The 26,133-nt window shown below is 42.5% G+C and overlaps 2 long non-coding RNA genes across 2 annotated transcripts; one reads left to right on the top strand and one right to left on the bottom strand.

The window, feature by feature from the left end:
- Positions 1 to 715: 715 nt before the first annotated feature.
- Positions 716 to 3,295, bottom strand: LOC118934159 (uncharacterized). Its single transcript, XR_008993781.1, has 3 exons — positions 2,742 to 3,295; positions 2,212 to 2,397; positions 716 to 845 (listed from the first exon to the last, which is right to left on the bottom strand). It is a non-coding gene; the product is annotated as an uncharacterized LOC118934159 (long non-coding RNA).
- Positions 795 to 15,150, top strand: LOC130680715 (uncharacterized). Its single transcript, XR_008993780.1, has 3 exons — positions 795 to 1,508; positions 2,134 to 2,242; positions 14,474 to 15,150. It is a non-coding gene; the product is annotated as an uncharacterized LOC130680715 (long non-coding RNA).
- Positions 15,151 to 26,133: the final 10,983 nt, after the last annotated feature.

Here is a 26,133-nt window from a genome sequence, read left to right as displayed (position 1 = left end):
TATTATCAAAACTACTTATTTTTCGTAGGGTAGGCTAGAACTAGAGGACAATAATGATGGTATTAACTGCAAACTCTTACGTAGCACTCACTGGGTGCCAGCTCCATTCAGAGTTCCATCTACATAATAACTCAGTTAATCCTCAATACCCACTGATTCTCAGTGGAAGGGAAGAGTTTTGTCCCGCCCCCACCCACCAGGGGACATTGGGCAATGTCTAGAGACATATTTGGCTGTCACTACTGAAGGGGAAATGCTACTGGCATCATGTGGGTAGGAGCTGGGGATGCCTTAACACCCTACCCTGCATAACCCTATGAAGTAGATAGGATTATTATTCCCATTTGACAGGTGGGGAGACTGAGGCACAGAGAAGTTAAGTCATTTTGCGTAAGGAAGAGCTGGGTTGTGAACCCAGCAGGCCGTCTCCAACATCTGGGCTCTAACCCTCTTTGCTATATGAAATAGCAGCTTCAGCTGGTTCTCTTGGAAAAATCAACTTCTCTCCCTGGTGGCATCAAATGCAAGGCTCCATTGTGCTGGCACCACCACCAACTGCCTGTTTCTTGATTAGAGAGAGAAGTGATGATTGTAAAGCTCACCATCTACAGGGGACAAGTTGGCAGTGCCTATCAAAACTGAAACTACATCTTTCCTTTGGCCAAACCAGGGTGAAAAGATGAATGCAGAAGGGTAATCACTGCAGTATTGTTTGGAACAAAGAATACAAACTTCATTGACAGGGAGCAGGTAAATGCCTTGTGAGGTGTTCCATAAGCAGCGGAGGATGGAATATTCTCAGCTCTTCAACGAGAGGTAAATTTTTGCATTGATCCAAAAGGATCCTTAGGACCTATTGTTAAAAAAAAGGAAAGAAAAAGGTAACTATGTGAGGTGGTGGATGTGTTAATATAGTGGATTGTAGTCATTTCACAAATGTGTACATTTATCAAATCATCATATTGTATAAATATATACAATTTTATTTGTTAATTATACCAATAAAGTTGGAGGTAGGGAGAGAATTGTTAAACCAAAAAAGAGAAAATTTTTAAATTAAGATAAAATAAATATAATAAAACAATAAAAATTAAAACAATAACTTATAAATAAAACAATAAATAAATCTTGTGTGGTATTCAACTATTTGAAACAAAAGGAAAGTATGTGTGAATATATTTTATTTATGTTTTTTGTTTTGTATATATCCATACATCTAGAATCTCTCTAGATGGGACACACAAAACTGATCCTAAGGTACTAAGGAGAAGGAAACTTTATTTACCATATACCTTTTGCACTGTTTGAAAACTGATTTTACCATGTGCACATATTGCCTTTTATAAATAAAATGCTTCATGCTTTACAAAGCACTTTTATTTGCATTGTTTCCTGTGGTGCTCACCCCATTTTAGAGATGGCAACACCAGAGCAGAGAAGTGGCCTGAGCTACCCAAGGCCACTCACTTCCGGCTGCCCCCACATATCGCCCTTCATCATTTCCCAAAGTAAGTGCAATTACTGTCTCTACTGCTTTAATTTTGTCTTATTCAGCCATAAGCAGTCATTCCCAAACCCTCAGCAGTAAACCCTACATCATGCAGAAATAGAAGAGAAAGGCTTGTTTCAAGAACTTTTCACCACTGCATCCCTTTCTGCCAATTTGTATTGTTTCCTACTAAAATGCCAGATTGGCCAAATATAGGAAGCCTTGGAATCAGGCAGACCCCTTCACTCCTACCACCTACACAAAATCAGTCTATATGTAGTAAGTACTTGATAAACCTGAAATGGTTTGATTTGATAGAAACTAATTCTGAAAATGATAGCAACTAATTTTCAGTGTATACATGTTTGCTTATTTGTGGCTAAAATGGCATATGCTTCCTATTCAAACCTGCTAATGGCTGACAGCCCTGTCAGCCTGCTACCCTATGTCAGAATGGTGGAGCCAACATCCAAATCACTCTCTGACAACCTAAGCGTTTCCAGGCAGTGAGGGGGACAGCTGGACAACTAGCCCTCTTGACCCATGTGTTTCCATCACATGTGGTTTGGGCAGAGTTTATATTCACCCACTGGATAAAGCTTATGCTTCTCTTCCAGTTAATAACTTGTGATGTGGCCTTATAGGCATTCAGGAAAGTGTCCACCTGGTTCATCAGAAGACATTGAAGCCAAGAAACCACAAGGGGCCTTCTAAGAAACTACTACTCACCAGCCATCTGCAGGCTTGAAGGAGGTTAGTGCTGAGGCCCTATGAGGTAACAGTTTCACTCTCCTATGATCAGGACTTCTATTCTCTTCCTTTGAGCATGTGGCTCATTTGTGTCCTTAGAGGGTCAATACAGGACAAGTCTTCATGCAGCAATAAGCAATTGATAGGCTTCTGGTTTTCTGAAAATGACGCAGGAATCCTGTTACTACAGTAAACCAGTTTCTAATAAACTTGATACATTATTTTTTTAAATTATGTAAGCCTTCTTAAGAAGATCCTGAATATTTGTGTATTGGTTAGCATTTGCTGTGTAACAAAACACTCCCAACACAGTGGTGTAAAACAATAAACTTTTTAAAAAATTTCTTAAAAATTCTATGGATTGGCTGAACAAATTTGTTCTGGGCTGGCTCAGCAAGGGTTGAATGATGTAGGGAGGCCTCTCTGACATCTCTGTCATCTGGGGATGATAAAGACAACTCAGCCACGTCTCCAGTCATCCAGTGATCTAGCTTGAGCTTACCCACGTGGTGATGGTCACAAGGTTCCCAAGAGCAGCAAGAGATGGCAAGTCCCAACGCACAGGCACTCTTCAGGTCTCTTCTTGTATCATGTTTTCTAATGTCACATTAGTCAAAGCCAAACCCAGATTTGAGGGGTGGGGAAATAGACCCCCTCTTGATAGAACAAGCTGCAAAATCACAAAGGATAGGCATGCAGGGAGGAAAGAATTTGTAATCAATCACAACTAGGGATGGGATATTTGAAAGTCTACTCAAAAAAATGTTTTTTTTAACAAGATGTCACCCAATATTAAGAAAGCTAAGAAGCCTACATTAACAGTCTTTTTTTAAATAAAGGTATTATTGATATACACTCTTATGAAGGTTTCACATGAAAAAACAATGTGGTTACTACATTTAACCATATTATCAAGTCCCCACCCATACCCCATTGCAGTCACTGTCCATCAGTGTAGTAAGATGCCACAGGTTCACTATTTGCCTTCTCTGTGCTACACTGTTCTCCCTGTGATCCCCCACATCATGTGGACTAAACATAATACCCCTCAATCCCCTTCTCCCTCCCTCCCCACCCACCCTCTCACACCCCTCCCCTTTGGTAACTACTAGTCCCTTCTTGGGAGTCTGCGTGTCTGCTGCTGTTTTGTTCCTTCAGTCTTCCTTCGTTATTATACGCCATAAATGAGGGAAATCATTTGGCACTTGTCTTTCTCTGCCTGGCTGATTTCACTGAGCATCATGTCCTCCAGCTCCATCCATGTTATTGCAAATGGTAGGATTTGTTTCTTTCTTATGGCTGAATAGTATTCCATTGTGTATATGTACCACATCTTCTTTATCCATTCATCTACTGATGGACACTTAGGTTGCTTCCATATCTTGGCTATTTGTAAATAGTGCTGCAATAAACATAGGGGTGCATATGTCTTTTTGAATCTGAGAACTTGTATTCCTTGGGTAAATTCCAAATAGTGGGATTCCCAGGTCAAATGGTATTTCTATTATTAGTTTTTTTGAGGAACCTCCATATTGCTTTCCACAATGGTTGAACTAATTTACATTCCCACCAGCAGTGTAGGAGGGTTCCCCTTTCTCCGCATCCTCGCCAGCATTTATTGTTCTTAGTCTTTTGAATGGTGGCCATCCTAACTGGTGTGAGGTGATATCTCATTGTGGTTTTAATTTGTATTTCCCTGATGATTAGTGATGTGGAACATCTTTTCATGTGTCTGAATTTCTTCTTTGAAGCACTGTCTCTTCATATCCTCCACCCATTTTTATTCAGGTTATTTGCTTTTTGGGTGTTGAGGCGTGTGAGTTCTTTACATATTTTGGATGCTAACCTCTTGTTGGATATGTTGTTTACACATATATTCTTCTATACTGTAGGGTGCCTTTTTGCTCTGTTGGTGGTGTCCTTTGCCATACAGAAGCTTTTTAGTTTGATATAGTCCCACTTGTTCATTTTTACTTTGTTTCCCTTGCTCAAGAAGATGCGTTCAGGAAGAAGTTGCTCGTTTATATTCAGAAAACTTTTGCCTATGTTGTCTTCTAAGAATTTTATGGTTTCATGACTTACATTCAGGTCTTTGATCCATTTCAAGTTTACTTTTGTGTATGGGGTTAAACAATAATCCAGTTTCATTCTCTTGCATGTAGCTGTCCAGTTTTGCCAACACCAGCTCTTAAAGAGGCTGTCATTTCCCCATTGTATGTCCATGACTCCTTTATCATATAGTAATTGACCATATATGGTTGGGTTTATATCAGGGCTCTCTAGTCTGTTCCATTGGTCTATGGGTCTGTTCTTGTGCCAGTACCAAAATGTCTTGATTACTGTGGCTTTGTAGTAGAGCTTGAAGTTGGGGAGCATAATTCCCCCAGCTTTATTCCTCCTTCTCAGGGTTGCTTTGGTCATTGGGGGTCTTTTGTGGTTCCATATGAATTTTAGAATGATTTTCTCTAGTTCATTGAAGAATGCTGTTGGTATTTTCATAGGGATTGCATTGAATCTGTAGATTGCTTTAGGCAGGATGGCCATTTTGACAATATTAATTCTTCCTGTCCATGAACAAGGGATGTGTTTCCATTTATTGGTATCTTCTTGAATTTCTCTCATGAGTGTCTTCCAAACCTATAGATACTTGGCCATCTCACTCAGAACTGCTAGAATCATCCTGATGAAAATAGCACCAGGTATACTTTCTGCAAAGCTGGTTGTGATGGTTAATTTTACGTAACTTAACTAGGCCATGGAATGCCCAGATAATCTGGTTAAACATTATTTCTGGGTGTGTCTGTGAGCGTTTCCTGAAATGGGTTCTCCAGAAAGGCAGTCACATGACCCTGGGGAGGTCATCCTCATTGTTCTTCATCAAGGGCTGCTCTTAATGCTCCCAAGTTGCAAGGGACCTTTCAGAAGTTGTGTTGCAGGAAAATGAAAGGAGAACAGACCACATGCTGAATGGCTCAGGCCCTGTATGTAGAGCTGACAGCCCAGTGTGTGACTGAAGTTTTCAGCTTTCTTCAAGATTTTTGGTATGGTCTGTGAGTCTGTGATTTTCAACTTTTCTTTCTGATAGGGCAGAGTAAACCTTTTGATCTCATTTTATTGGGCAATATTGTTACACCACTTTACAAAAACACCATTTATTCCAGACTGACCTTAAAATTAAAAGCCTTTCCTTTCCCCTGCTCCTTGAAGGGCATTCAAAGTTAGCAGAATACTCAACAATGCTAGATGTGAAGAGGGGAAGGCATATTGTAGGTGCTTGAAAATGTTCAAATAAATGAAGGCCAGGAATGTTCAAATGAAGGAAGGAGAGAGAAGTAAGGCAAATGAATAAAGAGAATCTGTTAACGTAGTTCCTAAGGTGTCCAACTTGGAATATTCTTTTAACAGTTTTGTTGAAATACAATTCACACTGTATAATTCACCCATTTAAATTATGTGGTTTTGAGTATATTTACAGAATTTTGCAACCATCACCACAGTATAGTCTTTGAACATTTCATCATCAGTAAAGGAAATCCCATACCCATTAGCAATCACTCCCCATTTCCCCTTCTCCCAACCCCTGGCAACTACTCATCTATTTTCTGCCACTTGGACTATTTCTTTTTATTGTGGTAAAATATATATAACATGAAATTTACTATTTTAAAGACTTTTAAGTGTATAGCTCAGTGGCATCAAATACATTCACATTCTTGTGCAACCACCCTCACCATCCATCTCCACTGCCTTTTCATCTTCACAAACTGAAACTGTCCCCATTAAACACTTAACTCTCCATTTCTGTCTTCTCCCAGCCTCTGGCAACCGCCATATACTTTCTGTCTCTATAAATTTGACTACTTCACATAAGTGGAAGCATCTAGTATTTATCCTTTTGTGACTGGCTTTTTTCACTCAGCACACTGTGTTCAAGTTTCATCCATGTTGTACCATGTGTCAGAATTTCCTTCCTTTCTAAGGCTGAATAATTTCCCATTTTATGCATATGCTCCACTTTAACTTAGGCCTTTTTATGCCAAACTTTGGAAATTACTTATTTTTTATTGTAGTATTATTGACATACAATCTAATATTGGTTCAAAATATACAACACAGAGGTTCAACAGTTCCCCATATTATTAGATCTTTACTCTCTCTAGTGTAGTTACTATCTGTCACGATAGGAAGATGTTACAGAATCATTTACTATATTCTCCATACTGTACTGCCATCCCTGTGACCAACTTATATTATGATTGAGAATTTTTGTGCCCCTTTATCCCCCTCACTCTCCCCACCCACCCACCCCAACCCTTCCCTCATGGTAACCACTAGTCACTTCTCAGTGTCTGTGAGTCTACTACTGTTTTGTCCATTCTGCTTTGCTTTGTTTTTATATTCCACAAATAAGTGAAATCATATGGAATTTGGCTTTCTCCACCTGACTTATATCACTAAACATAATACCCTCTAGATCTACCCATGTTATTGCAAATGGATTTATTTTCTTTTTATGATTGAATAGTATTCCATTGTGTATATGTACCACAGCTTCTCTACCCAGTCATCTATTGACGGACACTTGGGTTGCTTCCATATCTTGGCTTTTGTAAAAAATGCAGCAATAAACATAGGTATGCATATGTCTTTTTGAATTGGGATTTTGTTTTCTTTGGGTAAATTCCTAGAGGTGGAATTACTGGGTTGAATATTTCTATTTTTAGTTTTTTGAGGAACAGGAGTCATCTTTTATGAAGTAACCTCTAGTAATTGAGTAATGGATCCATTCACACTCATCTCCATCCCCTTCCAAAGGAAAAGTAAGAGGCTGAGTTTCCCCGTCCTATTCCACATGGCCTCCTGGGGAAGAGGAAGGCCAGAGGGAGAAGTAGTGATGGAGTATGTGGGGGCGTGTGCCTGTGCGTCTCCTTCAGGCCCATGCCCTCTGGCCTTTTCACCTCAGGCCTAAGCTGTCCCAGCATTTGGAGCACTGGGTGTTTTGTTCTGTGTTTTGAAAATGGACAAAAATGGCTGAGGTGAGGAGTCCTGCCCACAATGGCAAACTAGGCTGGCCTGGTGTTGGCGTGGCCTGTTGGGAATGCCCTCGGTAGCCAGGAACTAAGGAGGGAGATTCACCACTTCTCAGCTGGCCACCAGAGCCCGGGGTTTGTGAGTCGCTCCAGCTCCTGGTCCGGCTTTTTGCGTGCTGTGTTTGGACAGGCTGACCTGAGGACCATGCAAGGGTGTTCACATATATGTGTAGAACTGACACCCTAGTTCCTTCTGCTAGGTGTTCCCCACTCCAACCTCCCCTATCTTCATCTATTTTTTACTAATATTGGAGCAGGATGGCCAGAAACATACAGTAATCATAACCTGCCTTTTCCATTGCAAATGATAAGGGAGCACAAAATAGCAAACCCATCCTCTACTAGAATTCATCCCACAAATAATAAAAATTGGTATTTACTGGGGAAAGGAAAAAGTGTTAGAAATCAGAGTCATGGCTGCAGAACATTGTGCCTGTAATTAATGCCACTGAACTCTACAGTTAAGGATGGTTAAAGTGGTACCTTTCTTGTATGTTCACCATGATAAAGTAAAAAATCGTTAACTACTGTCAGGTGGCTTTGAAGCTAAGAGAACACGGGAGACATTCTTAGATTATTAGATAAACCTGAAGGGGTTCAGATTCAAACTGAACTGCGGCAGGCTCATCTGTAGGAAGGTGACTTGTGCCTGTGACAGTGTCCACTGTTCTAATGATGGTCTGTGTTCTCTCTACATCTGTTGTCTCGCTTCTGCTGAAGGATGTCCCCAGTGCTGGGCTCTCTCTGGGCTCATTCTCTTCAGTAAACCAACAGGCCCGAATCCCATCATTACACAGTAATCCTCTCTGCCCATGCTCACCTCCCCTAGGGCTACCACCTCCTTTCTGCTCTGCCCTCCCTGAGTGAGCGCTGTGTGCGCCTCCTTGTCTCCCTTCCCTTCTCTCTCGAGCCCACCGCTTGGAAGAACTGCTTCCACCACGGTCTGTAATGGCTGCACCTCCACAGACTGCAGTGGCCAGGTCTCGGTCATCATCTGGCTGGATTTGTCAGCTATCTTTGTTTCAGTTGATCACTGCCTCTTCTGGAGATATGCCCGTCACCTGGCTCCTGGTCTTGACTCTCTTGTGGTCCCCTCCCCGTCCCTGACTTCTCACATGGGCCCCCTTGGTTCAGCCCACCTATGCTCCCCAGATGGTCTCAGCCAGTGCCTAAGGCAGCACAGATTCTCCAAGACTCCCACTTGGCTTCCGCAGCCCTGACCCCATGTGAACTGCAGGCTGCTCACAGGATGTCTCTGGTCACAGGCCTTGCTGACGTAGCCTGGAGCCAGCTCTGCTCTTCCCAGTGCTCCCACCTCAGAAAAGTCTACCTCCAACCTCCCAGTTGCTCAGATAAAACAAAGTGTAGCATTGTCCCAGGTTCCCCTACTTGCTCCCCATCTCCACTACATCCACAAAACCTGTTGGCTCCACTTCCAGATAAATCCAGACCCTGCTGTTTCTCCCACACCCTAGTCCAAGCCATCAGTTATCTCCCATCCTGAGGGTTGGTAGGGCCCCCTCACTGATTCCCTTGCTTCCACTCCTACCCCCTGAAGTCTTATCCAAATAACATCCAGAGCAATTCTTTAAAAACACAAGTCATAGCATGAGCCCTCCCTGCTAAAAATCTTCAAAAGTATCCCACATCAGAGTAAACACCATATGCCTTACCTTGTGTCTCACAAGGTCCTACATATCTGGCCCTTCACTACCTCCTCAGTCTTCTGCTCCTTCTACTCTTCCTTACTCACTCCAGCCCAGATACCATGGCGGCCGCAATAGTCTTCCAACATGCCAAGCACACCCGTCTCAGGGCCGTTGAACTTGCTGTTCCCTCTGCCTGGAATCCCCCTCCCCCAAGTAAGCACATGGCTCAGTCCTTCACTTCATTCACATCTTTGGCCTCATTTTGGAGCCTCCTTACTGGAGAAGTGTTCCCTGAGCACCCTATTATATACAATAGCACCCTGCCTCATCACTCTGTATCCCTTTAACTTGCTTCATTTTTCTTCATACCATTTATCCTACTAGATGTATTTTTGGTGGTTTCTTGCTTGTCACTCTTTCCTTCCACTAGAAAGTAAGCCAGAAAAGGGCAGGAACTTTATTGTCTGCAGTTCCACAGCATGGAACACTGCTTGACACTTAACCAATGCTCAGTAAGTATTTTAAATAGATTAAAGAAAATTTAAATCAATGGATTTTAAATGAAGCTATGAGTGTGGAATGCATGTGTGTGCTGTGTTTTTAAAATACATTCCTGGAGAACCAAGGACATGATGGACAGGTAAAAGAGATATATCTGTGTATCTCCATCTATCTGCCTATCTGTATAAATGCAGACACCACAGAGAGTTTAATGGGAATGGACCCAGAAATACCTTTATCTGTATCTGTATCTGTATCTATCTATCCATATTTACATAGACAAGCAGATAAATGTACATATTAGATACATCTAGGTCCATTTTCATTATACTCTTCTCATCATAGTCAAATTAATATAAACACATGTAACAGGTTGGCTTCTGACTTTTTTTTTTTCCTGCTATGTTCAGTTGTAACAAGATCACAATTCCTACTTCCCTGATGGTTATTTAGAAGACTGGTTCCACATTGTCAGCGCCCCTTTCCACCCTTCTTTTGTTAGTTTCTGTTTTCAAGCACATCTTAGTTAATCTAACCTCCTCAGGGCATTTATGAGGGTATTTCCACCCTCAAATTGTTCAAAAGACAAGCCTTGTCTGAATGGATGAGTGCATTCGTTTTTTCTCTCTTGCATTTTTTTTTTTGAAGATTTTGACCCTGTTGGTCTGAAATTAATGGGCAGTTCCAAAAATCTATCTAGCTGCTTCACACCCACTAGGGTGGCCACATTCAATACAATGGCAAATAAAAAGTGTTGGTAAGGATGTGGAAAAATTGGAACCCTTGTACCTTGCTAATGGAATGTAAAATGATGCTGTTAGTTTAGGAAACAGTTTGGCAGTTCCTCAAAACGTTAAATATAGAAGTACCATATGATCAAGTAATTTCATTCTAAGGTGTACACCCCCAAAATTTGAAAACAGACACTTAAAATAATATATACATGCACGTTCATAACAGCACTATTCACAAAAGCTGAAATTACAGATGTCCATAATTGGGTGAATGGATAAACAAAATGTGTTATATCCATGCAGTGGACTAGTTCTCAGTCATAAAAAATAACGAAGTTCTGCTACATGCCATCATGAACAAACCTCAAAACTATTATACTAAATGAAAGAATCCAGAGACAAAAGGCCATATATGATTCCATTTCTGTGAAATGTCCCAAATAGGCAAATCTATACAGTCATAAAGCAGATTGGTGGTTGCCAGGGGCTGGAAGGAGGAGAGAATGGAGAGTGACCGGTTTAATGGGCACTGGGTTTTCTTTAGGGGCAATGAAAATATTTTGGAACTAGACAGAGGTGGTAGTGGTGGACCATTGTAAATAAGCTAAATGCCACTGAATTGTTCCCTTTAAAATGGTTAATTTTATGTTATGTAAATTTCATTTCAATTAAAAACAAAAACAAAAACCTGTCTTTGCTTGTGTTAGATCCTTTAATTAGTGCAGCCATGACTTTCCTTATGAAATACATTTTTGCAAAGACTCAGTGATAAAAAGGATTCTTGTGTTTCTGTAGATAAGACAAATTACAAAGTTTCTAGAGCACAAGGGAAAAAACAGCGTTCCAAGTCAGAAAGGAAAACTCCATCTTATTCTTCTTCTGGTAAATACATACTACTGAAAAATCGGGACTTAATTAAGTATTAAATTTAGCTTCTCTTCCTTTGAAACATCTTCCCTGCTTATCACAATTACTCACCCCCAGGGTACTCCCTAAAGCACTCACCATTGACTCTTCACCACCTCCTGTTCTTTCCTTTCCCCCAGAATACTGATTTTGTTCAGGCATCTCCCTTCCCCTGAGCCTCAGAGAAGCTGAGCCCACACCAAGAAAGGACTAATTTTAGGAAAATCCATTCCTCTTACCAGTGACTGGCTCAGGTATAACCATGTGACCCAAATCTCATGAACCAGATGGTAGGGGTAAGCTTGACCAAAGAATGGTCTGGTGATTTAAAAATTATGCCCCCACATTCTCTGATATGTCTCATTTGGAGAAATAGAGCTTAATTCTAATCCTCTTGTTGAGGTAGGGCAAGGACATGGGACAATCATCATGATTAACTTTTCCTGCCTATGATGAAAAATGCCAAGATGTAACACTGTAGTAAGAACAGGACGGGCTCCATCTGAAGGCTAACATCCCATTTTAAAAATTAGGGAGTTAGCATTCTATGAAGCCAACATCACCCTAATACCAAAACCAGGCAAAGACTCCACCAGAAAAGAAAATTACAAACCAATATCCCTGATGAACGTAGATGCAAAAATACTCAACAAAATATTAGCAAACCGAATTCAAAAATACATCAAAAGGATCATACACTATGACCAAGTGGGATTCATCCCAGAGAGGCAAGGATGGTACAACATTCGAACATCCATCAACATCATCCACCACAAATAAAAAGGACAAAAACCACATGATCATCTCCATAGATGTTGAAAAAGCATTTGACAAAATTCAACATCCATTCATGATAAAAACTCTCAACAAAATGGGAATAGAGGGCAAGTACCTCAACATAATAAAGGCCATATATGATAAACCCACAGCCAACATCATACTGAACAGCAAGAAGCTTTTCCTCTGAGATCGGGAACAAGACAGGGATGCCCACTCTCCCCACTGTTATTCAATATAGTACTGGAGGTCCTAGCCACAGCAATCAGACAAAACAAAGAAATACAAGGAATCCAGATTGGTAAAGAAGAAGTTAAAACGTCACTATTTGCAGATGACATGATATTGTACATAAAAAACCATAAAGACTCCACTCCAAAACTACTAGAACTAATATCAGAATTCAGCGAAGTTGCAGGATACAAAATTAACACACAGAAATCTGTGGCTTTCCTATACACTAACAATGAACCAGTAGAAAGAGAAATCAGGAAAACAATTCCATTCACAATTGAATCAAAAAGATTAAAATACCTATGAATAAATCTAACCAAGGAAGTGAAAGACCTATACCCTGAAAACTATAAGACACTCTTAAGAGAAATTAAAGAGGACACTAACAAATGGAAACTCATCCCATGTTCTTGGCTAGAAAGAATTAATATCGTCAAAATGGCTATCCTGCCCAAAGCAATATACAGATTTGATGTAATCCCTATCAAATTACCAACAGCATTCTTCAACAAACTGGGACAAATAGTTTAAAAATTCATATGGAAACACCAAAGACCCCGAATAGCCAAAGCAATCCTGAGAAGGAAGAATAAAGTGGGGGGATCTTGCTCCCCAACTTCAAGCTCTACTACAAAGCCACAGTAATCAAGACAATTTGGTGCTGGCACAAGAACAGAGCCACAGACCAGTGGAACAGAATAGAGACTCCAAACATTAACCCAAACATATACGGTCAATTAATATATTCTAAAGGAGCCATGGACATACAATGGGGAAATGACAGTCTCTTCAACAGATAGTGCTGGCAAAACTGGACAGCTACATGTAAGAGAATGAAACTGGATCACTGTCTAACCCCATACACAAAAGTAAATTTGAAATGGATCAAAGACCTGAATGTAAGTCATGCAACCATAAAACTCTTAGAAAAAAACATAGGCAAAAATCTCATGGACATAAACATGAGTGACTTCTCAATGAACTTATCTCCCCGGGCAAGGGAAACAAAAGCAAAAATGAACAAGTGGGACTATACCAAGCTGAAAATATTCTGTACAGCAAAGATCCCATCAATAGAACAAAAAGGTATCCTACAGTATGGGAGAATATATTCATAAATGACAGATCCAATAAAGAGTTGATATTCAAAATATATAAAGAGCTCACACACCTCAACAAACAAAAAGCAAATAATCCAATTAAAAAGTGGGCAGAGGAGCTGAATAGACAGTTCTCCAAAGAAGAAATTCAGATGGCCAACAGACACATGAAAAGATGCTCCACATCGCTAGTCATCAGAGAAATGCAAATTGAAACCACAATGAGACACCACCTCACACTAGTAAGGATCGCCACCATCTAAAAGACAAACAAAAACAAATGTTGGCAAGGTTGCGGAGAAAGGGGAACCCTCCTACACTGCTGCTGGGAATGTAAATTAGTTCAACCATTGTGGAAAGCAGTACGGAGGTTCCTCTAAAAGCTCGAAATAGAAATACCATTTGACCCAGGAATTCCACTTCTAGGAGTTTACCCTAAGAATGCAGCAGCCCAGTTTGAAAAAGACAGATGCACCCCTATGTTTATTGCAGCACTATTTACAATAGCCAAGAAATGGAAGCAACCTAAATGTCCATCAGTAGATGAATGGATAAAGAAGATGTGGTACATATACACAACGGAATATTATTCAGCCGTAAGAAGAAAACAAATCCAATCATTTGCAACAACATGGATGGAGCTAGAGGGTATTATGCTCAATGAAATAAGCCAGGTGGAGAAAGACAAATACAAAAGATTTCACTCATATGTGGAGGATAAGAACAAAGAAAAACTGAAGTAACAAAAGAGCAGCAGAATCACAGAACCCAAGAATGAACTAACAGTTACCAAAGGGAAAGGGACTGGGGAGGATGGGAGGGAAGGGAGGGATAAGGGGGGGGGAAAAAGAAAGGGGGCATTACGATTAGCATGTATAATGTGGGGAGGGCATGGGGAGGGTTGTGCAACACAGAGAAGACAAGTAGTGATTCTACAGCATCTTACTACGCTGATGGACAGTGACTGTAATGGGGATTGTGGGGGGACTTGGTGAAGAGGGGGAGCCAAGTAAACATAATATTCTGCATGTAAATGTAGATTAATGACAGCAACAACAAAAAAAAGATACTAAAAAAAATTAGGGAGTTAGGAGGTAAGATTCCTAACATATTCTTTGGTATTCGACCAACAATAAAGGCAGGGCAAATAGTCCTAATTGATATGTTCCCAGTGCTTGAGGGAAACCACTATCTTGGAAAAGAGTAGGATCAATAAATTCTTTGTGTTAAATTTATCTTACAGAATTATCTAGAGGACTGGACTGTGGATACTCACCAGAGAGAGCCATCATGAGACCACATATCAAGCAAGCCTACATCCCCTGCTGCCCTTTGCCCCATTCTTGAGTTAAAAGACAAAATCCTAAGCCCTTAAGTGCACCTCCTCTCTGAGGTTGCCTGCAGTTGTCTTTCTTTGAGTGTGGTACTTTTTGCTTTAAATAAAGCCTTCTTGTTTCTCAATTTACTGCATTTTGTCTCTGCGCTCTTCCAGTAGTAAGTGTCTTTGTTACTTTGCTACTTCATTCAGTTTTCTAGACATAAGTGCAAGTCTTTACTCTCTCTGTCCTACTTCAGGCAGGTAGGGAAGGGCTACTGAGACCTCTGATTTGGGCTTGTGAGTTCCAGTCACCTGGTGACCTCAGTGGGATTGCAGCTGTATAATTATGCTTTTTAGTAGCCTGCCTGAAAATCTCATTTTCTTGTCTTTGGGAGTTCTCAGAACTTAATCTCACTCCATCCAGTGCCCTGTGGCTTCCCCAAATCCTGGGGTGGTAGGGGTTTAGTTCCCAGGCTGTGAAGATTTAAGCAGATACTGGACTCCAGGTGACCCTGGCTTTAGGAGTTGGCAAGGGATCTTCCCCATGCTGAGCAGGAGTTAAGTGGGCTTCCCTTTCCTCCCTCTGCTCTTCCTTGCTCTCTGCCCCCTGCAAGGCAGCCACCATTCCCTGCTACTCTCGCTTTAATTAATTCCTTCCTTACCTACATTCATCCTACCGGCTCTAGAACTCTTTCTCAATCAGAGTCTAGAACCCTCCCCCGTCCAGGCTGAGGTTTCACCTAGTAGGCAGGGAGAGACCTGCCCAGACGCAGCTGCCTGGCAACACTGTGACTGGGCTGGACTTTTGAAGTGACTAGCTTCAAAAAATTGAATATGAAAAAAAAAATTGAATATGGCAGAAATGATGGCATGTCACTTTTGAGATGAGGTTATTAAAAAGAATGTGGATTCCATCTTGTGCTGGTGCTCATGCTCTCTCTTCCTGAGACAACTCACCCTGGGGGAAGCCAGCTACCATGTCATGAGGACACTCACACAACTTGGAGAGACACCCACATGTCAAGGTACCAGGCTCCTGCAACAGCCAGTGGGGAACCAAGGCCGTCAACTTGAGCTTGCCAAGAGCAGGTGTCACCCTGTCCCGTACAAATCCTGCCCCTGCTTCCTCATCTTAGGCAGGACTCTGCTTCTCAAGTGACACAAACATCTAACACAAACTGGCTGTGGAATTGTTAGACTTGGGGACTCAAACAATTTCATGGGGATTCAGTTGCTTTCCATCTCTCAGCTCTGCTGTCATCAGTGTTGACTTCATTCCCAGGCAGGCCCTCCTTACATGGTAGCAAAGATGGCCCCATAGCTCCAGGCTTCCATTCTGACCAGTTTGGAAATCCCAGAAGCCAGGATTCCAGCAAAAGTGCTAGGGCCAGTTCTCATTGGGAAGAACTGTGCTACATGCTCTTTCATTACTCTACCACTGCAGCCAGGGAGTTAGAACATGCTGACTGGGGCAGCCTATGGACCAAGAAGTGGGGAAGGACAGTTCCCCAAAAGAAATCTGCACTTAAGAGAAAGTGAAAGCAACAGATCTCTACCTAACTTTCAATGTCTCTTATTGCTTCCTGTAAACATGCCCAGATTCACCCCAGTCTAGAAACAAAATGAAACATTCTGCATCTCCCTTGAGCTTCTGGTGATCATTCTCCTTCCTTTTACTGCCCTCCTCAGTCCTGGATGACAAGGCTTCTAGCCCCACCAGCCTGCTGGAAGTGCTCCAGCAGTGGTCACCAATGGCCCAGTGACTGTGTAATGGCCTTCTCTCCACCCCATGCTAAACCACCAACCACCAATTCCTGCTCCCTTGATAAGGCCAGTTTCTGGACATCTTCCTAACTGGTGCTGCTCCAGCCTCACCTCTTAGGCAGCTTTCTCATCTTTCACTCTTGCCCCCTATTGTCTTTGTTCTCCAAGCTCTGCCTGAAGCTTTCACGTCATCTTATTGTCTTCCTGGATATTCTTTTTATACCGATAGCCTTGGCCATGCATATACAGTGATGAATCCCCAAATCTTTCTGGTTCTGAGCTCCACACCCATCCAGTCAGCTGCCTGCTGTTCATTCCTACCTAGATGTCCATCCTGCAGAATCTTCAGACCCATGTGTCCAAATTCTCACCCATTTCCCTTCATCTTCCTGGCCAGCATAACTTCTCTCCCAAGCTGAGACTGCCTGTGGTCGATCACCACTTCCAGTCTTTGCCAGCCAGGTGACCTTGAGCAAGTTATTTCTTTTTTCTGGTGCCTCAATTTCCTCATTTGTGAAATGGAGATAACAGTGTCTACCATATACCATCAACTGAGGATGCTAATGAACAATATTGTCAAGTGCTTAGCACAAGACTTGGCACATGGTTAGTGGTTTAGTAGCAGGCAGTGAGGTGAAGCAGGATAGAGATGGAAAAGAAGTCCCTCGACTGGGTCATCAGCAAGAGAGTTCTAATGATTAAAGTTGAAGAAAACTTCTCCCCCCTCCGACATGCTTGACCTCAGCTCACAGGAGCACCATGCATGTGGCTGTACACACTGACTACCTGCAGGCTGCCCAGGCACCAGCACCACAGCACGTGCCACCATGCAACCCCCCACCTCCACTCCAGTGCTCATTGATCCAGCCTCACTGGTCTCCACCCATCCTCCTATGACCACGCCAGAGTTTTCTATCATATCAGTTGGCTGCCCTTACAAGTCTCTCATTTCCCTATCCCAAAGAGGATGAAGTCCAGATTTCTTGGAGTGGTAACAAGCTCTTCATAATCTATCTGCCCCTATTCTCTTCCTGTAGCCCATCCTTCCTGTATTGTTTCCTATTGCTGCTGTAACCAAGTGCCACAAACTTGGTGGAATAAAACAGCCAAATGCATTACCTTACAGATGCAGAGGTCAGCAGTCCACAGGGAGTCTTATGGGGCTAAATTCAAGCTGTTCACCTGGCTGGTTACTCCTGGAGGCTCTAGGGGAAAATCAACTCCTTGCCTTCTCTTCTCCTGGATGCTTTTCACAGTACTCAGCTTATGAGTTTTCCTCCCTTGGCTTTTGTGGTCACATCATCATCTACTAACTGCCCTCTGGCCTCCCTCTTATAAAGACCCTTATGACTGCATCTAGGGACCACCTGGAAAATGCAGTCTGACATCCCCATCTTAACATCATTAACTTACTTCTGCAGACTCCCTTTTGCTATATAGGGTAACATGAACAGGTTTAAGAGGTTATGATGAGATATCTTTGAGGGGCCCTGCCCTAGCCAGCTGGGAATCCCCCAATGTGGGATACACTAGAATTGTCCTCCCCTTTTCCTTTGCCCCTGCTCTTTCCTCTGTTGAATGACCCTGGCCCATCCCTACCTGCCAATCAGGCACTTTTAACATTAAGGCTTAGCCCAAATAGCCCTTCTTTTTTTCTAGCTTTCCTTAAACCTCACCACCAGGTAGAATGAAGTGCACCCTTTCACATTTCCAGAGCATGACATTTTATGACATTGAACTATAGTAGCCAGTTTACATATCTGATCACCTATTTGACTGACATATGCTCGATCATTTTACTGCACCAGCTCCTAACACATAGCTCATGGCACTCAATAAGGTGCAAAAAAAGATTTGCTGAATCCAACAGCAGTGAGTAAAATCCATCCTAATAGATTTCTCAAGCCCCAGTTTGCAGTAGATGGCAGTTGTCTTGAGGAATGGCCCTGCATTCCTAACCCCACTTGTTTGTGTAACAGCCCCTCCTTCCTTCAGGGAACTCCCTCTCCCCCACACAGGGTGGTCATGGCACATTGTCCTAAAGACCACGGCGTCTGGCACATGGCATAGGTCTGGTCAGTCAGAGCCAGAGTGACTGGCCCAGATGTGGGCAAGTGGTCCAGAGCAGTCTAAAGAGAATCAAGGCCTGGGGCTTTTCATGGAGGCTGGAGAGAGAAGGTACAGGTGAGTTGGTGCGAGCAGCACCTGGAGCACTGTGGAGCCTGCTGCTCCCCATCACACTCACCTACAATTGGGAGGGCAAAGTCATCTTGGAGGAGAAACCAAGCTCTTGGTGGTCAGTGAGATAAACAGATGGGGGACCACAGTCTCCAACACCAGCCCCACCCTTGGGCAAGAGCTAAGCAATTTCCTGTTTTGCTTGTTATCCATTGGGGTTGGATTTCTGACACTTGTGTCTGAATGAATCTTGACTAATATAGGTTTTACCTTATAAGAATTTAGGGTCTACTCACACTTAACAAAACTAGAAAAAGAAGAACAAATGAGGCCCAAAGTCAGTAGAAGGAGGGACACAATAAAGATTAGAGCATAAATAAATAAAATCAAGAAGACTAAAACAATAGAAAGAATCAATGAAAGCAAGAGAAAAAAAGAAAGTCTACACATATAAACAGAATCAGAAATGAGAAAGGAAAAATCACTACAGATACCACAGAAATACAAAGAATTATTAGAGAATATGATGAAAAATTACATGCTAACAAACTGGATAACATAGAAGAAATGGACAACTTTCTAGAAAAATACAACCTTCCAAGGCTGACCCAGAAACAGAAAATCTGAACAGACCAATTACCAGCAACAAAATTGAACTGTTAATCAAAAAACTACCAAGAATAAAACTCCCTGAACCAGATGGTTTCACCGCTGAATTTTATCAAACATTTAGTGAGGACCCAATACTCATCCTCCTTAAAGTTTTCAAAACAGTAGAAGAGGGAATACTTCCAAACTCATTTGATGAAGCCAGCATCACCCTAATACCAAAACCAGGCAAAGACACCACAAAAAAAGAAAATTACAGACCAATATCCTTGATGAACATAGATGCAAAAATACTCAACAAAATATTAGCAAACTGAATTCAAAAATATATCAAAAAGATTATCCACCATGACCAAGTAGGATTTATTCCAGGGATGCAAAGACGGTACACTATTAGAAAATCCATCAACATTATCAACCACATCAATGAAAAGAAGGACAAAAACCACATGATCATCTCCATAGATGCTGAAAAAGCATGTGACAAAATTCAACATCTATTCATAATAAAAACTCTCAACAAAATGGGTATAGAGGGCAAGTACCTCAACATAATAAAGGGCATAAATGACAAACCTACAGCCAACATTATACTTAACAGTGAGAAGATGAAAGCCTTTTCCTTTAAGATCAGGAACAAGACAAGAATGTCCACTCTCTCCACTTTTATTCAACATAGTTCTGGAGGTCCTCACCACAGCAATTACACAACACAAAGGAATAAAGGGCAACTAGATTCATAAGGAAGAAGTTAAACTGTCACTGTTTACAGATGACATGATATTGTACATAAAAAACCCTGAAGAATCCACTCCAAAACTACTAGATCTAGTATCTGAATTCAGCAAAGTTGCAGGATACAAAACTAATACACAGAAATTTGTGGCATTCCAATACACTAATAATGAACTAGCAAAGAGAGAAATCAGGAAAACAATCCCATTCACAACTGCATCAAAAAGAATAAAATACCTAGGAATAAACCTAACCAAGGAAGTGAAAGACCTATACTCTGAAAACTACAAGGCATTCATGAGAGAAATTCAAGAAGATACCAATAAATGGAAACACATCCCATGCTCATGGATAGGAAGAATTAATATTGTCAAAATGGTCATCCTGCCTAAAACAATCTACAGATTTGATGCAATTCCTATCAAAATACCAACAGCATTTTTCAATGAACTAGAGCAAATCGTTCTAAAATTCATATGGAACAACAAAAGACCCCCAATAACCAAAGCAATCCTGAGAAGGAAGAATAAAGCTGGGGGAATTATGCTCCCCAACTTCAAGCTCTACTACAAAGCCACAGTAATCAAGACAGTTTGGTACTGGCACAACAACAGACCCATAGACCAATGGAACAGACTAGAGAGCCCTGATATAAATCCAACCATATATGGTCAATTACTTTATGATAAAGGAGTCATGGACATACATGGGGAAATGACAGCCTCTTCAAGAGCTGGTGTTGGCAAAACTGGACAGCTACAAGCAAGAGAATGAAACTGGATCATTGTGTAACCCCATACACAAAAGTAAACTTGAAATAGATCAAAGACCTGAATGTAAGTGATGAAACCATAAAACTCTTAGAAGAAATCATAGGCAAAATTCTCTTGAATATAAACACGAACAACATCTTCATGAACATATCTCCATGGGCAAGGGAAACAAAAGCAAAAATGAACAAGTGGGACTATATCAAACTAAAAAGCTTCTGTATAGCAATGGACACCATCAGTAGAACAAAAAGACATCCTACAGTATGGGAGAATATATTCATAAATGACAGATCCGATAAGGGGTTGACATCCAAAATATACAAAGAGCTCATGCACCTCAACAAACAGAAAGCAAATAATCCAAATTAAAAAATGGGCAGAGGATCTGAACAGACACTTCTCCAAAGAAGAAATTCAGATGGCCAACAGGCACATGAAAAGATGCTCCACATCGCTAATCACCAGAGATGTGCACATTAAAATCACAATGAGATATCACCTCATACCAGTTAGGATGGCCACTATCCAGAAGACAAACAACAAATGCTGGTGAGAATGCAGAGAAAGGAGAACCCTCCTACACTGCTGGTGGAATGTAAATTAGTTCAACCATTGTGGAAAGCAATATGGAGGTTCTGCAAAAAACTGAAAATAGAAATACCATTTGACCCAGGAATTCTACTCCTAGGAATTTACCCTAAGAATGTAGGAACCCAGTTTGAAAGAGACATATGCACCCCTATGTTTATCGCAGCACTATTTACAATAGCTAAGATATGGAAGCAACCTAAGTGTCCATCAGTAGATGAATGGATAAAGAAGATGTGGTACATATACACAATGGAATACTATTCAGCCATAAGAAAGAAACAAATCCTACCATTTGGAACAAAATGGATAGAGCTGGAGGATATTATGCTCAGTAAAATAAGCCAGGTGGAGAAAGACAAGTACCAAATGATTTCCCTCATTTGTGGAGTATAAGAGCAAAGCAAAACTGAAGGAACAAAACAGCAGCAGAATCACAGACTCCAAGAAGGAACTAGTGGTCACCAAAGGGGAGGGGTGAGGAGGGAGGGAGATGGGGATTGAGGGGTATTATGTTTAGTACGCATGGTGTGGGGGATCACGGGGAGAACAGTGTAGCACAGAGAAGGCAAATAGTGGATCTGTGGCTTCTTACTACACTGATGGACAGTGACTGCAATGGGGTATGGGTGAGGACTCGATAATATGGGTAAAAGTAGTAACCACATTGTGTTTTCATGTGAAACCTTCATAAGAATGTGTATCAATAATACCTTAATAATAAAAAAAAAATTTAGGGTGTAATGCTCTGCCCCATGCAGAGACCCAGAAATGATGAACCAGATTTGCCTGGTGTGTCTTCCCTTCGCCTCTGCCTGCCCTTCTTTTGAGGATACTGAGGTGGGCAGCATTTAAAAGTCTGGGAAGCAGGAAAGAAGAGGTGAGGCAGTGAATGCATCTCCTTGGCAAATACTTTATGATGATCTCAGATGTGAGGAAAGACCCTGACATAGTACTTGGGGGCCGAGCATATTAGTCAAGACCATCAGTGACATTAGATCAAGAGAACCTGGATTAAGAGAAAAAAGAAAGGTGTGGGGGGTACATATGGAATTTATTGGTTTATGTAAGTGTGAAGTCCAGGAGTCAGGCTGATTTCAGGCATAGCTGGACCCAAAGGCTCAGACATCAGGATGGGTTCCTCTCCACTGTTCCCCTTTCCTTTTTGCTGTATTGATTTTATTCTCAGACACAACAGAAGAATGGCCACCAGTAGCTCCCAACTTATTACCAGGAAAGAAGGAATATGAGGTGTATAGAGAGGGAAGAAAAGTTACAGAGTTGGAGACTCTATTAATTACAAATGCTGTAATCTGTAATAGAATACCCCCATAATATGACTTGAAGTTTATTTATTGCATGTATTAGCTGTTTGGAGGTAATTCCTCAATACCAGCTGTTTGGAGGTAAGGTTGGTTCAGTGACTCAACTGTGTCATCAAGGACCCAAGTCCTTTCTCTCCTGCTCTGCCATCCTCAGCGTGTCAGCGACACTGATCCTCTAAATGATAAAATGGCTGCTCTGCCCACCAGGCATGACATCCTCACACAGAAGCATTCTGAGGAGGAAAGGAAGGAAGAAGGGAAGAAGGGAGGGAGAAGCACAAAGAACTTCCTCGTTTTCACCTTTTTCATTTCAGGGGTTAAAATATTTTCCAGAAATCCCCAACAGACTTCCCTCTCCATCTCATTGGCCAAAATCAAGTCATATGACCATCCCCACCCACTTTTTCATAGGGAAACAGGCTACAACCAATCATGATTCAGCTCTTTGCGAAGAGAGTGGCCCAATTGCTCAGATATTCACCCTCTCTGAGTTTCTGCAGTGATGAGGCCCATTCTGCCCAACTTGGGAGGTGAACCAACGTCGGTCTCATGGGGCATGAGGGCAAGTTGCTTGGGAGGGCTTCTGGGCCAGGTTTTTGGTGGGGTCATTCAGCTCCTTACTTAACCGATCCAGATCTCAAACTACCTCCATTCTCACTTTCTGTGATGATAATCCCCTCCTTGTGTGAGCCACTTTGAGTTGGAATTGTTATTTGCAGCTAAAGGCATCTCACAGACACCTTCCTCCAACTGGCAGAGTTTGTTGGAGGCAGTACTCTGCAGACCTGCCTTAGTGTTCCACAGACAGAGGCCACAGGCCAGGCGACTCCATCCTTCCAAGATCCACGTCAACTGCCACCTTGTCCCTAAAGCCCCTCCCTCCTGGTCTGCTCAGTCATAACCATCCTGCCCTCTTCTGAATCCCTCAGGCATTCTGCATTCTTCCTATTGCCTTTCCGATTCACTCAGCAAGTGTTTATTCAAACCCTGTACATTCTGAGATGCGCTAGGTGCTAGCATCGGACAAGTGAAGATGCCTCTTGCCTGCCTGCAGTCATGAAAGGCTGCTTGGTCTTACTCTGCCTGGCCTTTGTTCGTCCCTTCATTTCTTCATTCCTTCTAACAGTCCTGTATTGAGGGGCTTCTCTTGGTCAGGCCTTTTGCAGGTGAAGGAAAATGGTCCCCACCTTCAACATGTGTATCATCTAGCAGGGGTAGAGTAAATAGAGATAAGCATGGGAGCCACCAGGGAGCAGGACAGGGGTCCCTAACATAGCCTGGGGCATGTGGGATGGGGGTAGTGCTAACACAGAGACCACCATTCGCGCTCATTGAGATAAGCTAAGCACTAGCTCCTTTAATTCTCCCACTCTTGTGAGGTGCAGACACTGTTATCATCTCCATTTTGCAGAAGATGAAATCACTGCTCAGAGATGTCAAGCAACTTTTGCTAGATCACAGAGCCAGGCAGTAACAGCTGGGCTTTGAACACAGGCAGGCTAACTCTAGGCCCAGGTACAAATCTCTGCCCCATACTGCCTGCCCAGGCATGGCGGCATACTTGCCAGATCTCTGCTTGCAAGGAGAGGCCTGGAGCAGACCCTTCCTCAGAAGGAACCAACCATGTACACACCTTGATCTTAGGCTTTTAGCCTCCAGACAGTGAGACCAGAAATTTGTATTGTTTAATACATTCAGTTGGTGGCACTGTTACAGCAGGTCTAGCAAATGAATGCACCATTAAGTTTCAAGGTAGCTGGGAAGTAGCAAGAGAGAGGGGAGAGTGGTATGAGATGAAATTAGAAAAGTAGGTCAGGGCCAAATCATGCAAGATCTTGTAGGCTGAGGCAAGACTTTGGATTTTCCTCTAAAAGCCAGGAAAACCGCAGATTGGGTTTTTAGCTGTCATCAATGGGGAAACAATGCTGTGTAGAGAGTGACTTGGAAGGGGGCAAAAGTAACAGCAGAGAGACTAGCAAGGAAGTCACTGCAACTGTCCAGGTGAGAGAGGATGGTGGCTTGGATCAGGCGGTAAATTGCCACGAGGGTGAAGACAGAGTGGGTTCCGTGGACATTTGAGGAACAGGTCTGGCTGGACCTGCTGATGGAAGGAGACAGGGAGGAAACAAGGGAGATGTCCAGTGTCTGGCTTGAACAACTGGAGGGATGAAGACAGTTCTTATGCTGAGACAAAGAGCTGTGGGTGGAGACAGATTTGCAAGGGAGAATGAAAGAATCCCTTTCAAACACGTGAAGCTGGAGATGTGTGTGCGACATCCTCACAGAGATACAAAGCAAGCAGATGGATCTGTGAATCTGGAACTCAGAGCAGGGTCGGTCTAAGCTCGAGGTTGAAATTTGGGGATTTGACTGCATCAAGATGGGTCATTCAAACCACAGGAACTGGTGAGCGCACCTGCAGATGGTGGAGAGAAAGGCAGGAACTGATCCCTGAGAATGCCCCACCTCCGGGAAGCAGCAGATGGAGGGGATTTGCTAAAGTGAGGACCACTGAGGCCTTGCTAGGGGCCAGGCTGGGCCAGGGGACAGGGAGGTCTTCCTGAGGAGACAACACTTAAAGTCAGGTTGACTATGTGAATGGGAGCTGGCCAGGGAAAAGAGTAGCTGTCAGAGGGAACAGATGCAAAGACCAGTGTGTTAGTTTCCTAGGGTAACAAAGTACACAATCTAAGAACAAGAGAGGTCGATTCCTTGTTACAGCATTTTTAAAAAGAGAAGAAAAAGTTCTTGAAAGACATTTGCAGACATACACTCCAATTTATACCTGTTAAATTAACACTGCTCTATAATAGACTCCAGTAGTTTATAAAAATTTTATTCTAGGCTTTCTCTCCCCTATTTATTCTGTATTAAATTGAAGCCACAAATTAAGCTGATCCCTCCAGAGCCTTGAGTTTCCAGTTAGTCTGTTTATGCCTGTTTGACTGTGCCTCTGGGGGCAGTAACTGAGTCTATACTCTCAAAGAAAGGACTCCTTAGAGTCTAGATAGTTTTGTTCCAGAAGCAACTTTTCCAGCTGGGGAAGCACCTCGGCTTCCATGAAGCTCTATATAAAAGAACTGAGCTGTCAGCTTAAATGGTTGGGGTGGACTGGGCCCCAAGCCTCCCAGAGAGAAGGGGCCGCGACAGGCAAATCGAAATGAAGCGATTTCCCAAAGCCAGCCCTCGGATGTAGTAGCAGGGAAAAAGCACTGGAGGCATTTTCTGCCTCCTGTCTTATGAGCCCTGGCTCAGGCCCTGCGGCAGTGGAAGAGAGGACAGGCAGAAGTCCACAAGTTCCACGAGAGGGGAAGGCTTGCAGAGGGTGGGTGGACAGGACCGTTTTACTCACACACAAGTGGTCTTAACTCAGTACTCTGCTCCTTTCCCAAAGCAACCACAAACCAGGGACTGGGGGGCTGCGTCCTGTCCGTGCTCAAGTTCCAAAGTTAGGGGAGGGGGTAGAGTGGAGAGAGGAGCCCAGATTTTGGACAAAGACAATGCTGAAATTGAGCACTGCCCTTATCACTAATCAAATATGTGACCTCAGTCTGCTGGCTGAGTTCTGAACTGTCTCCCACTGAGCCTTGGTTTCCTGGTTTGTACAATGGGG

The sequence above is a fragment of the Manis pentadactyla genome, chromosome 14, assembly GCF_030020395.1.
Source record: "Manis pentadactyla isolate mManPen7 chromosome 14, mManPen7.hap1, whole genome shotgun sequence".
Classification (NCBI taxonomy): Eukaryota; Metazoa; Chordata; class Mammalia; order Pholidota; family Manidae; genus Manis; species Manis pentadactyla.
Note: the sequence above shows the minus strand (reverse complement) of the source record. Positions and strands in the feature narration are given on the sequence as shown.